The sequence below is a fragment of the Cyclopterus lumpus genome, chromosome 12, assembly GCF_009769545.1.
Source record: "Cyclopterus lumpus isolate fCycLum1 chromosome 12, fCycLum1.pri, whole genome shotgun sequence".
Taxonomy (NCBI): Eukaryota; Metazoa; Chordata; class Actinopteri; order Perciformes; family Cyclopteridae; genus Cyclopterus; species Cyclopterus lumpus.
Window position 1 is genome coordinate 14,957,029 of NC_046977.1, and position 13,900 is coordinate 14,970,928.

The following is a 13,900-nucleotide window of genomic DNA, read 5'->3' on the forward strand; positions in this document are numbered from 1 at the left end:
GCTGTACAGACGGGCTGGATTTCTTTTTGTTTGATCATCTTGACCAAAAAGTATGATATTTGTACCTTAAATAAAAAACTGGATCCCGGCTTGAGAGCGTGTTTTTAGAGGGCAAATAGGCTGCAACAAGCATCAGCTGTCTTTGCCAGATTCCATCAGCATGTTAGTTTGTCTTTATAATGCAACAATAATACCATGCTTTAGTGAGTGCCACAGGAGAAATTCTCCGTTCTTACTTCCCTTTCAAGGGAGGTCAAAGGTCAGGCATTAGCTCCAGAACAGCACCTCTGGGACTAGTTGGGTAGCAGCAGATCCTGGTTCTCCCTTTGATGGACAGTCTGCCTGACCCTGCCGGCAACATATTGATTATAAGAACAGCCCGAGGTATTAAGAGGACATTTACTTCACAGACAAATGAGAGACGTTAAAGCATTGACTCAGGGTCATTATCGACCAGGACCCTGTATGCCTCAGCTGATTACAGCTCTCTTAAGTAAGCCCAAGTGGGCAGTCCAGAAATGAACCCAAAAAGAAGAAAAAAACAAATGTGTATGACAGTTTTGCTTTATCTAATCTGACATGTGGCAAAAAGGATGTTTGTGTATATTATTACTATAATTGATGTCTTTGTCAAGCAATTTTGATCTCATTGTGGACTCTGTGTGGACTGACTGCTGTTTGTGCCTATTTGCAGCATTCAGCGACAACCAGGTTCATTAACAGTGAAGCCAATGAGGAAGGGACTTAAACTTGCATTCTTTCCAATTCCAATTCCAACAATTGACCTGAAATCAGTTAATGATTTTCAACTAAATCCAAAAAGAAAAGGCAAAGGACGACCAACGTTCTTCAAATGGATCCACGAGGAAGCTTCAAATTATGTACCAAGTTTTCATTGCAATCCATCTAATAGTTGTTGCAATAATTTTGTCTTCACCAGTGGTGGGTCGTCCGATACACTTAGTTGCTGCTAGCACGACTAAAATCAGATGTATTATAAAATACAAAGAAATATATATTTCACCAAGACACAGGTACATGCAATTTCTCTCTATGTTTACAATACAGTTGACTGAGAGGATATTGTCAAAAATCAGCCAACGTGACAGAAATGACAAGTAAAGGTTGAAAAGGTCTCCGATTGACGGTCCGAGTTATTTTACAGTAAGTATCTGTTCTTGAGGAACAGCAGAGAACCTTTCATCAGTGCAGTTGTAGATGCCTTATCAGGTTTAAGCACCTATTACAACATTTGCTTTCGTTGCCTTTTTACGACTGCTGTCTAGTCTTATCGCACTCTACGGTCAATATCATCTGACAGACCGTGACAGCCGGCGATCCGGTCAACGACTCCCACTTCCTGCAGGCAGATCACCGATTTCAGTTTATCACATCTGCGTATCATTTCGTCCAGTCATTTTTTAATTGTCCGATCTGGTGTCGTTGCAATGTTGACTGTGAGGCTTTGATGTGAGTTCAACTAAAACCAATCACTTTATTTTATCTTGACAATGTGCTATCTATCCATCAATCTGGGCAGAGAACCATTTGACTAAACAGTTACAGTGTGGGTCAGCCCGACTGGTCTTGATTTGCTAGCTGGTCCCCAGAGACAAAGAAAGGCTGCGAACCCCGGGGCCGAATCAACGGCTTTTGCAGGTCTGTCTTTACATAATACATAACATTCATGGGACTGTGGAATTGAGCTGAAATCGAAACCAAAACAAAGGTGTTTTCTATCAACAGCTCCACTGACTTGAGGAGAGCAGAAAGATAACACAAGAAGATAACACAAGAAGATAACCTCGTGAAGAGCAGCCGTACCATGTGCACTTACATGCGCCATGTTTGTGAACACGTGTGGACAACCATGGACAGATGAGCACACACACAGATGTTTTAGGATTTTCTAAATTCTCAACCAGGCGTGCATGTACTCAAGGCTGTAAGATTGTGAAGTTATTTGAAAAGAAATGTAATTATGCGGAGAAAAAAACACATATTTGTCTTTAGGTGAAAAAAATAGAAAGTTGATTACAAACGCTGATAATCACCTAGTATATTTACTGTCGCTATAAACAGTGAACGTGTTGTAATGCCGTGCAGTTGTAATGCATTAATTGTGCTAAATAATATTCCAGTTCATGGAAATCCATAAAAAAAAAACGGAGAAAAAAAGTAGGGGAACGTAAAAAATGACGTGTGACGTCAGACAAGAAACCGAGGCCGATGCAAATGTGTGCTTCGTGATTTTGGGCTATACAACATCAATTGAATTGAAATGAACCATCTCGCCCCTCCATTTCGACACCGTCGTCTGTCAAATGAAAAATAAAAAAGTAAGAATAAAATAAAGAGAGTTTGAGAAAGTAGATCAAATCCTGCTTACTTTTGCACCTCCACACAGCAGGCCAATAAAATAAATGCCATGCGATCTAACAAGCACTAATTTGAAGCAGACTGAGGCCTTTAGGGGCCCTTGAACACTCGGGCACCTAGCTCTTGTACCCGCATCCATGATTAGGACCACAGAAAAACACTGATTATACACACAGCAAATATATTTAAATGTCAAGTTGCTGCAGGAATAATTTGGCTCAACAATGGTGCACAGATTGGATGTTGTTCAGCTTTGCATTCTCATTACGACACCCAGTTTTTAACAGAACACCGAAACATGACTGATTACTGTTTGCATTTCAAATGGTCCGTAGAGGGATCTGTAATGAGCATTATACAGAAATCAACACTGGACAACAAAACTAACACCGCCCACCCTCGTACTCGTTGCTCACTCAGTTACTCACACATCTAGGGAATGAGAAAATATTTGCTCAATCTGAATTTCAACAATAGGGGGGAAAAAAAGGAGAGCGAGCCAGACGGGTGAAGAGCCGTGTCACTGCTGCGGGTCTCTTGTGTGATGTGCGTCCAGGGAGGCGCGTTTTCACAGCTCATCGTGTCCATTTCACATCGGGCTGACACCGCTGCACAGAACAGAGTGAACTCTGGAGAGCAGGCAGAGACTCGGTGGCACTGTGACTATTTCTGTCCTCTTTAGCCCACTATTATTGTCCTTATTGCTATTCAAAAAGTTTCTTTTGATTATATTGTGGGTTTTTTTCCTCCCTCATTTAAGTGTTGAGAAAAAAAACATCACCATTATTTATTTTTGACCCAAACTCTAGAAACATATCCAAAACTGTAATTAATTAATTAAAAGCTGATTTGAATGGGAAAATTGTAAATGGAAATATAAATACGACTAAGAGTCCTGAGGCACCAGCAGCTCTGTGACACGACTTCGGCATGGAGGCGCTTGACAGCTAAATTCAAATGTCAATGATAATAATAACACGCTAATGTTTGACAGGTATAATGTTTACTATGTGGTTATCATCCTGGTTTTTAATGTTAGCATACTCAGTTTTGCACAGCACACTTCTGAAGCTGTTTGGGAGGTCAGTTTTCTATTTGGTCATAGACCAAAGTATTGGACATGTTTTCTTTCTGACTTGATGATGGGACTAAACGACAAGTCAAAAGGATCACCACACTTATTACAATTCATCCCGTAGGGAACAATTTTCATGGTAAGTCACACAATAATGGTTGAGGCACATTACAGTTCTTAAAACCATAAATCTGAACCTCATGCTGGCACAAAAGTAAAAGTCAGTAAATCTACAAAGTCATTAGGGTTCATCCTCTGGGCTCCATGAATGTCCGTGCAAAATGTAGTGCCAACCCATTAAATTAGTGTTATTTATTATTTATTGGTATTTCACTGTATGAAAGAAAGCTTTGACCTGCCGTGGAACAAAGTGGTGGAACAACCGATTGACAGATTGGCATCCATAAAGCTACACAGGCAACAAATCAGCAATATGAACATTATTAAAGACACTGAACCATCTATACATATGTAGTTATATATACAGAACGACAGATTAATAGATAGATAGATAGAAACAAACAGGCAGACAGACGACGTAGGAGGACTGACTGACTCATCTGACGTGAGCTGTAATTAGAAGATGCTCACTTGCCATCTGGGAAACTTCCTGGACTTCTGGGCTGCACTAACTGCCTACCTGATGTCTGAAAACCTGATTCTACTTGACTGAAGAAACGCTTTATGTTTGTGTCCAAGACGTCCCTGGAAATATGCATTTCTAGGCTATTTTCACTTCAGGACTTCAATTTGGGTTTCCTCCATCACACAACGTGCTGTGATTCTGTTTCTAATCAATTTCTGACACACCTATCCATCACCTTGTGAAGATTTATTCTGCATCAATGAGGCATGTGTTGAACCTTATCTCGTGTGTCTGATTGGCTTTCAGCAGACTGACCACTTGCACACACGCACACAAACACAACCACACGCACACACACACAAATTTCACACTGAATAACAATGAGCAGGTGTGCAGACATCTCAACAAGAACAACGTGCAATATGCTGACTGCTTGACAACATGCCCACCAGTGTTTGCTGAGATCATTTGGGACGCAAAGAAAGACTAACAATTTCAGATCACATTAGTTTGATTAAACACTATTTTTCAGTGAATCCAGCTAATTAAATTATCTTTAACTCTCCAGTCATTTGATTTCTGTCAGGTGGGAAGTACTTCTCACATAATCTCACACCTCAGATTGTGAGAGGGCTGAACCATGTGTGTGTGTGTGTGTGTATGCACATATTTGTGTTTGTATGCGGAGGAGGAGTCTCTGGTCCTGTTGCCAAGGAGATTGAGAGGTATCATACTCAACAGACTCTCCTACTGTAATTTTAATTGTTTGAGTAAGGAAGGCTGCCTCTTAAGCAAACTATTGCCGGACAGATGCTCTCACCTGAGGACGTGCTGTAGTGTCTAGGTTCTAAACAGTGTGGATGAACATCAATTGTTAGATTTAAAAGATAAGCACGATATGAAACATCACCCGAAATCTCATAAGCCATAAGTGAGCAGATCAAACTTGCCTGTGTAGCCAAAGCCGGATGTAGTTGATTAGACACTAGCAGTGGGTGACATGTTCCTTCATTATGATCCCAATCCCAAATTCACCAGCCTGGTGCCGATAAATACTCAGTGAAGCAATAGATGTGTACTGCATTAATCTGCCGCTGAAAACAGCCTCCAACAAATGAACTATTAACTTTTCTACCTTGTCTAAAAAATGAAAGTATTCAAACATATTCAATTATATATATATATATATATATATATATATATATATATATATATATATATATATAGAGAGAGAGAGAGAGAGAGAGAGAGACAGACAACCATTCACACCTAAGGGCAATTTAGAGTCTCCAATTACCTGAGCTGCATGTCTTTTAGGAGGAAGCCGGAGAACCCTGAAGGAACCCACAGAATCCCTCCGCTGTCATGAGGAGAATACCCAGAAGGACCCGGGCCCCTCTTGCTGTGAGGTGATGGTGCTATAGCCACTACGCCACTGAGCACCCCCAAATATATTGTTTTCAAATATGTTTGTGTTAAATGTGTTTTTTAAAGTACATTTCCCTTTTTAACCGCATCTTAACACCACTAACCTTCATATACTTATTTTATCCAAATATTAATTATTTAAACCGTTTGAGTCCGTGGAGCTGCAATGCATTTTGGGCAGTTGAGTATGTCCACTAGGCTCTATATACCAAGAATCTTTTGCTAATCTAGAATACATCCGGGCATTTCTCACACACCCAAAAGCAACATATTATGCATTTGGAACGGACTTCATACTTCATTTTGGCGTCGTGAAAAGCAGTGTGAATATGTTAGTCTGCCATTTGGAACACAGCCTCTGTCTCTTCTGCAATTAATCTAGCACTTAATGATGGCACTCGCTCTTCTTCTTTTAGGTCCGTCAATATTTTTGAAGTGCATCTTTAAACATTTGCCAATGAATGGTGCTGTATGATTAAGACTCACAGATGGAGGTGTTGTTTACCCGTATGTGGAGACCTGGAAACAACACTGAACGCCAACCTTCTTTTTCCAAATGCACCTGGAGCCTCACACAGAAGCCCAGTGTGTTTGTGTTTCTGGATTATGTTTGCCTTCCACACACCCTGCACGAGTTCAAATGTCGCTCAGACGGTTTGCTGCTAACTTCTCCACAACTGTGTGAAGCCACAGGTGTCACCAAATCGACCGGGGCTGTAAATGAGGTATTAAATATCAGCGAAAACGCAATCTGATCTTGAAACTTGAGAAACATTTTACAACTGATGTCAAATGGCATTATAAATCAGGAGAGATGCACGGCACACTTAACGAGGCTCTTCCAGTCCACTGACTTTGAGCTTGTGGAAAGATCACGTATGAATTTTTGCCACTATTTTTATGACGCAACTGCAAAACAGAAAGTTTAACTGAGCAATGATCAGCCAAAAGCAAAAAACACCATCCGGTTGGTCTCTTACACACACACAAACACACACACACACACTCACTCACACACACGCACACACGCACACACAGGCACACACACACACACACACACAGGACCGTTGTTGCTATAATACTATGTGAACTGAAAGCAGCAGCAGGAAAGAGAAGAACTGGAGAAATGACGAAAGTGGAAAAATTGCTCAATTGAATTGTTTGGGACACAATTCAAAACCATCAAATAAGTGCCCACCGCCAGCCGCCAGCACACCAACACACAATTCAACAACACACAATTCATCTAGAGTATATTGAATGTCACGAAAACTCTCAGTGGAAAAATAACCGTTTTCACATGTAATTTCTCGGATCCTTGTTTTTTTTTTTTCGTCTCCATAATTTTTGCTCGGCGCTTGTTGATGTTGCTGTGTTTTCTTCACCAGGGCTCACTCGTCAAACCAATTCATGTTATATGGTTTTGGATTCTCTGTCAATAATGTTTCTATAGATGCTAACACTGCTCATGCTAGCAAGGCTCATGACTAGTAATTTGTTTTATATAAAAGTACTTTAGTAAACATTACTTGGCTAATAACTCAACATACTATTACTACTATGGCAATAATAATAATAACTATTATTATTAGTAGTAGTAGTAGTATTACGATTACTATTATTATTGTCCCATACATATAAAAACATGCAACACACTACTCAGTTCATCTTCAACCTAAAAGCACATTTATACGGCAGATCATTTTTCCTCCAGCAGCGCACCTTGAACTCACAACATTCTCGGCCATAAGCCTGAAATAATTGCTGTAATGATAGATCCTGTTGAACAAAGTCTGCTGAGAATTAACTCATTATCTCAAACCAGGGTCACATGTAGGAGGGAAAGAAGATTTGAGATGAAATACGAAAGGACTTTTGCTCCACTGGCTGGCTGAGTGTTGAGTCCACATAAGCGTTGTGGCCGTAGCATGTGATGTGCAAACAGGACGGTGGATCTGGTGGATTCGTGTTAATACCAGTCTGAGTAACAAGTGGCAGAATGACGAGGCAGCATCTGGAGACATGTATTATCCACTTTAAAGACCATATTTGGCGGCTAAAATAAGGATTACTGAATTTTTTTAACATCCAGTGTGGCTGTAGAAACAATTTTGTTTCTTCAAGTTAGATAGATAGATAGATAGATAGATAGATAGATAGATAGATAGATAGATAGATAGATAGATAGATATACAGACAGACAGACAGACAGGCAGACAGATACATAGATAGATAAATAGATAGATAGATAGATAGATAGATAGATAGATAGATAGATAGATAGATAGATAGATAGACAGATAGATAGATAGACAGATATATATACAGACAGACAGACAGACAGACAGACAGACAGACAGACAGATACATAGATAGATAAATAGATAGATAGATAGATAGATAGATAGATAGATAGATAGATAGATAGATAGATAGATAGATAGATAGATAGATAGATAGATAGATAGATAGATAGATAGATAGATAGATAGATAGATAGATAGATAGATAGACAGATAGATAGATATACAGACAGGCAGACAGACAGATAGACAGATATATAGATAGATAGATAAATGGTTTAATTAATTCAGATAATGTAGCACGCCCAGTGTGTTTGTTCTCGTCTTCTTATAGAGTTTGGGCTGGGCCAGGAGCTGCTGCTGATTTGGGTCCAATAGAACCCAATTAGCAAACTAAACTTTGAAAATAAATAAAATAATAAAATTGACACCCAATGAATTCATCTTTTCTTTCGAATACATACAATAGAGTCTATTTCTGTGTGTGTGAACATGGTTTCTGTAATTTCTTCATATGGTTGTTGCGCGAGGTAAAAAACTAAAGTGAATCCAAATAAACAACAAAAAGCAAAGAGTAAACATTATATAGCCAGATATAAACAAAACCTTAAACCCGGCCTAGAAACAACAACGCCACCTGCAATTACGTAATATATATATATATATATATATATATATATATATATATATATATATATATATATATATTTATTTATTTATTTATTTTCCTCATTCCGACGAGGCGCTCGTTTTTTTCCACGCGCTCACTGGGACACACCAAATCACACACCAGCCTCGTGCACGCATGGCTGGAGCAAGATGCAGCTGTGAGTGGACGGAGCGTGTCCTGTGAATAAAGCTGTGTGGGTGAGGGTAATGGGTTGTGAGCGGGCAATTGGGCGCGCTGGGCTCGTCACAATAAGGGTGCCAGCTCCCTGGATGGAGGTGGTAAACGGGGAATGACAGCGGAATGAAAGTGAGTAACACACAAACATGAGCATGGAAGGAAGCACACGGACAAAGTTACGTGTGCTCACAGAGGAAGACCGGCAGGCCGTGGAAATGGAGCATCTATCCGGGGGCCATCGCCCACCGTGTGCCTCCCCCATGGATTTAGTTAGGACTGATCGGTTTTTCCACTTTCTCATTGCATTCGCTGTCCGAATCAATATCTCTTTCTGCATAAGCGCTGCCGGGAAATCATGCTTTAAATACGTTCACGGAAGCAAAGGTAAAGGTTTAACGACACATCAAACAATATTAATAATAAAAGCAACAGCTGGCTAAAATGATGCTCGAAGCTTTTCATGACCACTTTTCCAACTCTTCAAGATGAAGCTCAATTCTTGAAACACAGACGTTTCACTAATGATAACATTTTACTGGTTTATCTATACGTTCTGTCAAGCACCGGGGAACGAGATGGGCGCGCAGCAAAGCGCATCATTACCTCATCTCACTGAATAAACGATCTCATTCAAGTCATGTACAAGTCAAACAATCTCCGTTGTTCCACAGGAAAAGAAACCTGACCCTGGCTCTCACCTGCTTCCTTCATGAAGTAACTTGTAGCAGAATTAGAAGGTCAACAATGATTCAGGAATTTCAAACACAAGCCAGAAATGTAATCCTAGCTTTAAGAGATTGACACAGCCACGGTTGACATTTCACTTATGCATACAATGCTTCCCGGCCGTGACAGTGACACTGTTATTGTTTTCACCTTCTGAGTCAATTCCAAGATGAAAGACACGTCGGCAACCGTCTCACGACCTAAACTCTATCTGATCTAATGATGTACATCTTATGTTAGGTCACCATCTTTGATTAATAATCCTGAAATGTCAGTCATTTAATTTCTACTTTAGCATGTGATGCAATATGTTGATGTTTTATGATCCTCGTGCAACCTGTGTACAACTACATGCATTAAAGGATGGAGTGGGCTCTGTGTGTGTGTGCGTGTGTATTTGTGTGTGTATTCGTGATTTTTCTTTTACATTTATATAAATCGTAATTTATTTATGTGTGCATTGGAAGGTGTTTGTGAATCCTTCTGCGTGCATTTGTAAATCGAACATATTTGTGAATTGTTCTGTGCGCATTTGTGAATCTTAGTGTTTGCATTTGTGAGTCTCTGTGTGCATTTGCAATTATTGAGACTGATCTGACCCCATAGAACTACCAAGGGGGGGCAGGAAGTGGTGAAGGAGCCATTGGTTTCCCCACTTTACGCTGCTGGCACAATTTGGCATCACGAGGAAATGAAGAAAGCTAGGCGCACCAGTGCAACTGTGGGAAAAAAAAAAGTCATTCGAAGCCGGGTTGTGTTTCTTCATTGCTGTGTGAGATATGTTTGGCTGGCACACTGCTTTTTATACATTTAGGACCACTGGGAAACCCCGTGCTCATACACAAGGGACTCAGACAATGTCAAAGGAGCATCAAACGACTGGAGGAGGACAGCTGAGCATCGGCACGCAAGGAAGTTGCTTAGAAGCACCGTTTCAGCTTCAGAAGGTCTGCAGAAGGTCTGGTGCATATTGACCATTAAGCCGTTGCTCACCTTAAGAATTTGAAAGCTCCACTCATTGGCTGTCTGCATTGTCAATAACAGAAATGTCTACTCACTTCTTGACGACCCAAGCGCACTGTTATTCCACTAAGCTGGGACGATGCATGCATTCTACAACTAAATGACATCAACTAATACTGTCAGCACTGTGTCCCTTTTTTAAAGTCAGTAGATTTAAAGTAGCTGTTTGTCATGTACAAGTCAAAAGAGGAAACCCATTAAACAACATGGTATCAAGAAACATTCAGGAAGAGACAGTCTGGCACAAATGTATAGAAATACTGGTTAAGAAAAAGTATACCACAGTTGTGTTGACTTTACGACGCCCCATATGATAACGTATCTCTGATGACCGAGAGGCAGAAAGTGTAGGCGGATATGTTTCTTCGGGTGAGGTGAGATTGATAGGGAGGAATAAGGCCTGGCTAGCCCAGAGAATCAGGCTAATGAGTTGGCGTTGATGCCGACGGCTTAAATTTAGCCCAAAGGCTCCGTCTCTTTCCTTAATGTCTACAGGGAGTGGCTAATAAGGACAGGACAGTGCGGGGACAAGACGTTGACTGTTTTTAGACCAGAAAGATCCACAAAATCACTTTTTCTGTGACTAATCAGCTGTTTTACCTTCATTTGCCTCGACCAGGGCTTATCTATGGCTGCCAGCCAGTGCTGAAATTGTGTCTTTAAAGTTCTGTATCAGGCAGGGTGCTTTCTCCTAAGAAAGCTTGAGAACACATCACAAGGATGTTTCCTGTCCTTGCCACCTGACTTCTACACCTTTACTCGCTAGAATACGACAATATAAGACTGTCAATGTAATTATATTTAGGACTTCTATTCAAGCTCTTTTCTCTCTTTATTTTGTATCCCTCTCTTCGTCTCTTTAACCCTCTCTCTCTCTCTTGTGCACAAATAAACACACACATGCTCACATCGTGCAAACAGTGCAATCTGCAGTCTACCAGGGCAGTTATCTTACTGTTGTCCAGAGCTATTACAATGTTTGCAGTCAATAAAATAATAATAATCAAATATACAGCTGCTGCTGAAGTGCATTTGCATCGATGGGTGGCGTGTGTATTTGTGTGTGGATGCAGTAATGAGTGAGTGAGTGTGTGCAGCTCATGTTCCTATTAGACAAACTGCACTGTAATAAAGGATGGAGAAATTGCGGCACGTCAGCACTTAAATGTCAGCAATCAGTTCACCGTGTTGGGGATAATTGAACAACGGCAGACCTTTTCAAGTGTCCAGACCTCTGGCAGACATTTTTTGAGATGTTGACGTGAAACAAACTCGTACTAATCTTTTCATGCGGGTCTCAGCAGGTCAACGGACCCAGCAATGACGAAGCAGATGCACCTTTATTCATAGATGCAGCATATTTTAATCATCCAGTTTGGATTATTGTCGCATTTGGTTGTCAGGCCTCCCACATGCTAGTAGGCAACTAAGTCTACACTGCAGGTAGAATCTTGAATAAAACTATATTACACCGTTTTTTTTTGTTGCTTCCCTTCATTGGCTCCCTACTACCTGTGTTAGTTAAGACTTTATGGTGCTTTTGATGACCCACAGCTCAAAACTGTAAATGGGTACGCCCCTTCCTACCTGTCCGATCTCTTTAAACCTCCTTAAACGGGGCCTTTTTCTATCTTTTTGCCTTCACTTTCAATGAAGCTTATTTTTGACACACAAAGCTTTCTGCAGAGACAGCAGCGCAGCTTATTGTTATTGTTTCATTATTTTGTCAACCCCAGCGTATCATTTACACCGAGTAGATGTAGTATAGCTTGTCCTGCCAACGAGAGTAATGTAAACTTTTGAAAGCCACTGCATCTCAATGTCCCACGAGCACAGCTCTCTCTCTCTCTCTTTCTTCTCCACCGGCTTCACTGGGCAGGCCAATCGTCCGTCCTGGGACCTTCTCTCTCTCTCCCTCTCTCTCTCCCTCTCTCTCTCTCTCTCTCCCTCTCTCCTGCCTCCATCCCCAAGGAGATTCAGCCTCATCGCTTGTCTTTCTCACTCTCTCTTTGTCTGTGCTTGTTTTCTATCAGTGGCAATGATGTGCTTCAGTTTGCTTCCTGTGTCTCTCCTGTAGAGAGGAGGCTGTGGCTCAGGTTATATTTCACCTGGAAGCTGCTTAACATCCTCCTGGTTCCAATTGTTCAATATATGTTCACTGTCATTTAATCATGTTGGTTAATCCGTGCACACAACATACAGTTCTGTTCCTTATCGCAAACAGAGAAGGTGTAATGTACTGTACACATTGTAAAGCCCTCAAGGCAATTTGGGATTTGGGATATTGGAATTGAATGAAATTGAATGAAATTGAATGAAATTGAATTGAAATTGACTTGAAATGTAATGAAATTGACTTGAGTTAACCCTGAACTCTCCTCCTCCTACTTACTGTATGTTTACCCATCCCCATACAGTCTTCTACTTACTGTATGTTTAGCCATCCATACTCTTAAATGGACACACCTCTCATAAAATAAGTGATAAGACCTAAAGTTCAGCTACAGTTTAAGCACTTATTCTCAGTCCAGGTTTCTCAGAATGAGTCCTAAATATTAAACAAAAATGTTATCTGTCTTTATGCAAAGTTCTCTGCCTGTAGTCCATTAACTTCTGCTACTGTACATCAATCAACTATTTTTCCTTTGAAGCTAACCTTCCATCTCGGCCTACTTTCTAGAAAATACATGCTCACTATGTTTCTGTCTGTATAAAAGTCTCGGCTCTGACATTTAGATTTTTTTGTGGAGTTTGAGGAAATTAACAAATAAGTGGTGAAATCAGGGAGAAAATGTAACAGTTTAATATGAAACTGATTGCAGTAGTCTTCTTAGTGAGAAACCCGAGTACTTTAAATAACCATCAGCTCAAAGTGGGCTGCTGTAAATGATCATTAATTAAACGGTGACTGAGTCAAATGCAGTGAATATAATTACATAATTATAAGCAGCCAAATTTAAGCGTATTGCCTTTGATGACTACATAAACAAGGAGGAAGATGGAAACACGGTTTCATCCCCTCTCAATCCTGCACATCAGTGTCAATAAATAGAGGGGATGATGAGAAAAAAATGCATAACTCTCGGTTGGCAACAATACACAGTGAACTGTCTCTTTCACGTTAGCAATCAGAGAAAACATTAATTAAAATTGAATTACTTTAATAATAATTATCTGGAAAGCAGCGGCGTGTGCTAATTAAAATATGTCTCATAAACAGTGTTTCTATCTTTCTATCTTCCTTCTGTCTGTCAAAACTTTTTTTTTTTTTCCCAATTAATAATAATCGATTTAACCTGCTCACCTGTGCCGGGCTCCTCGCCTCCCCTCCTCCGATCAAGGCGCCCCAGTCAGTGCTGGTGGCTCCCATATCACGACTGGAAAGGAATGGAAAAGAAAAAAACTGCCGCACAACCTCGATCTGCACGAGCGGCGCAAATGAGTGACACTGGGCGGCAGTCCGCCTCGTGCGGTAGAGAGAGAGAGAGAGGGAGAGAGAGAGAGAGAGAGAGAGAGAGAGGGAGAGAGAGAGA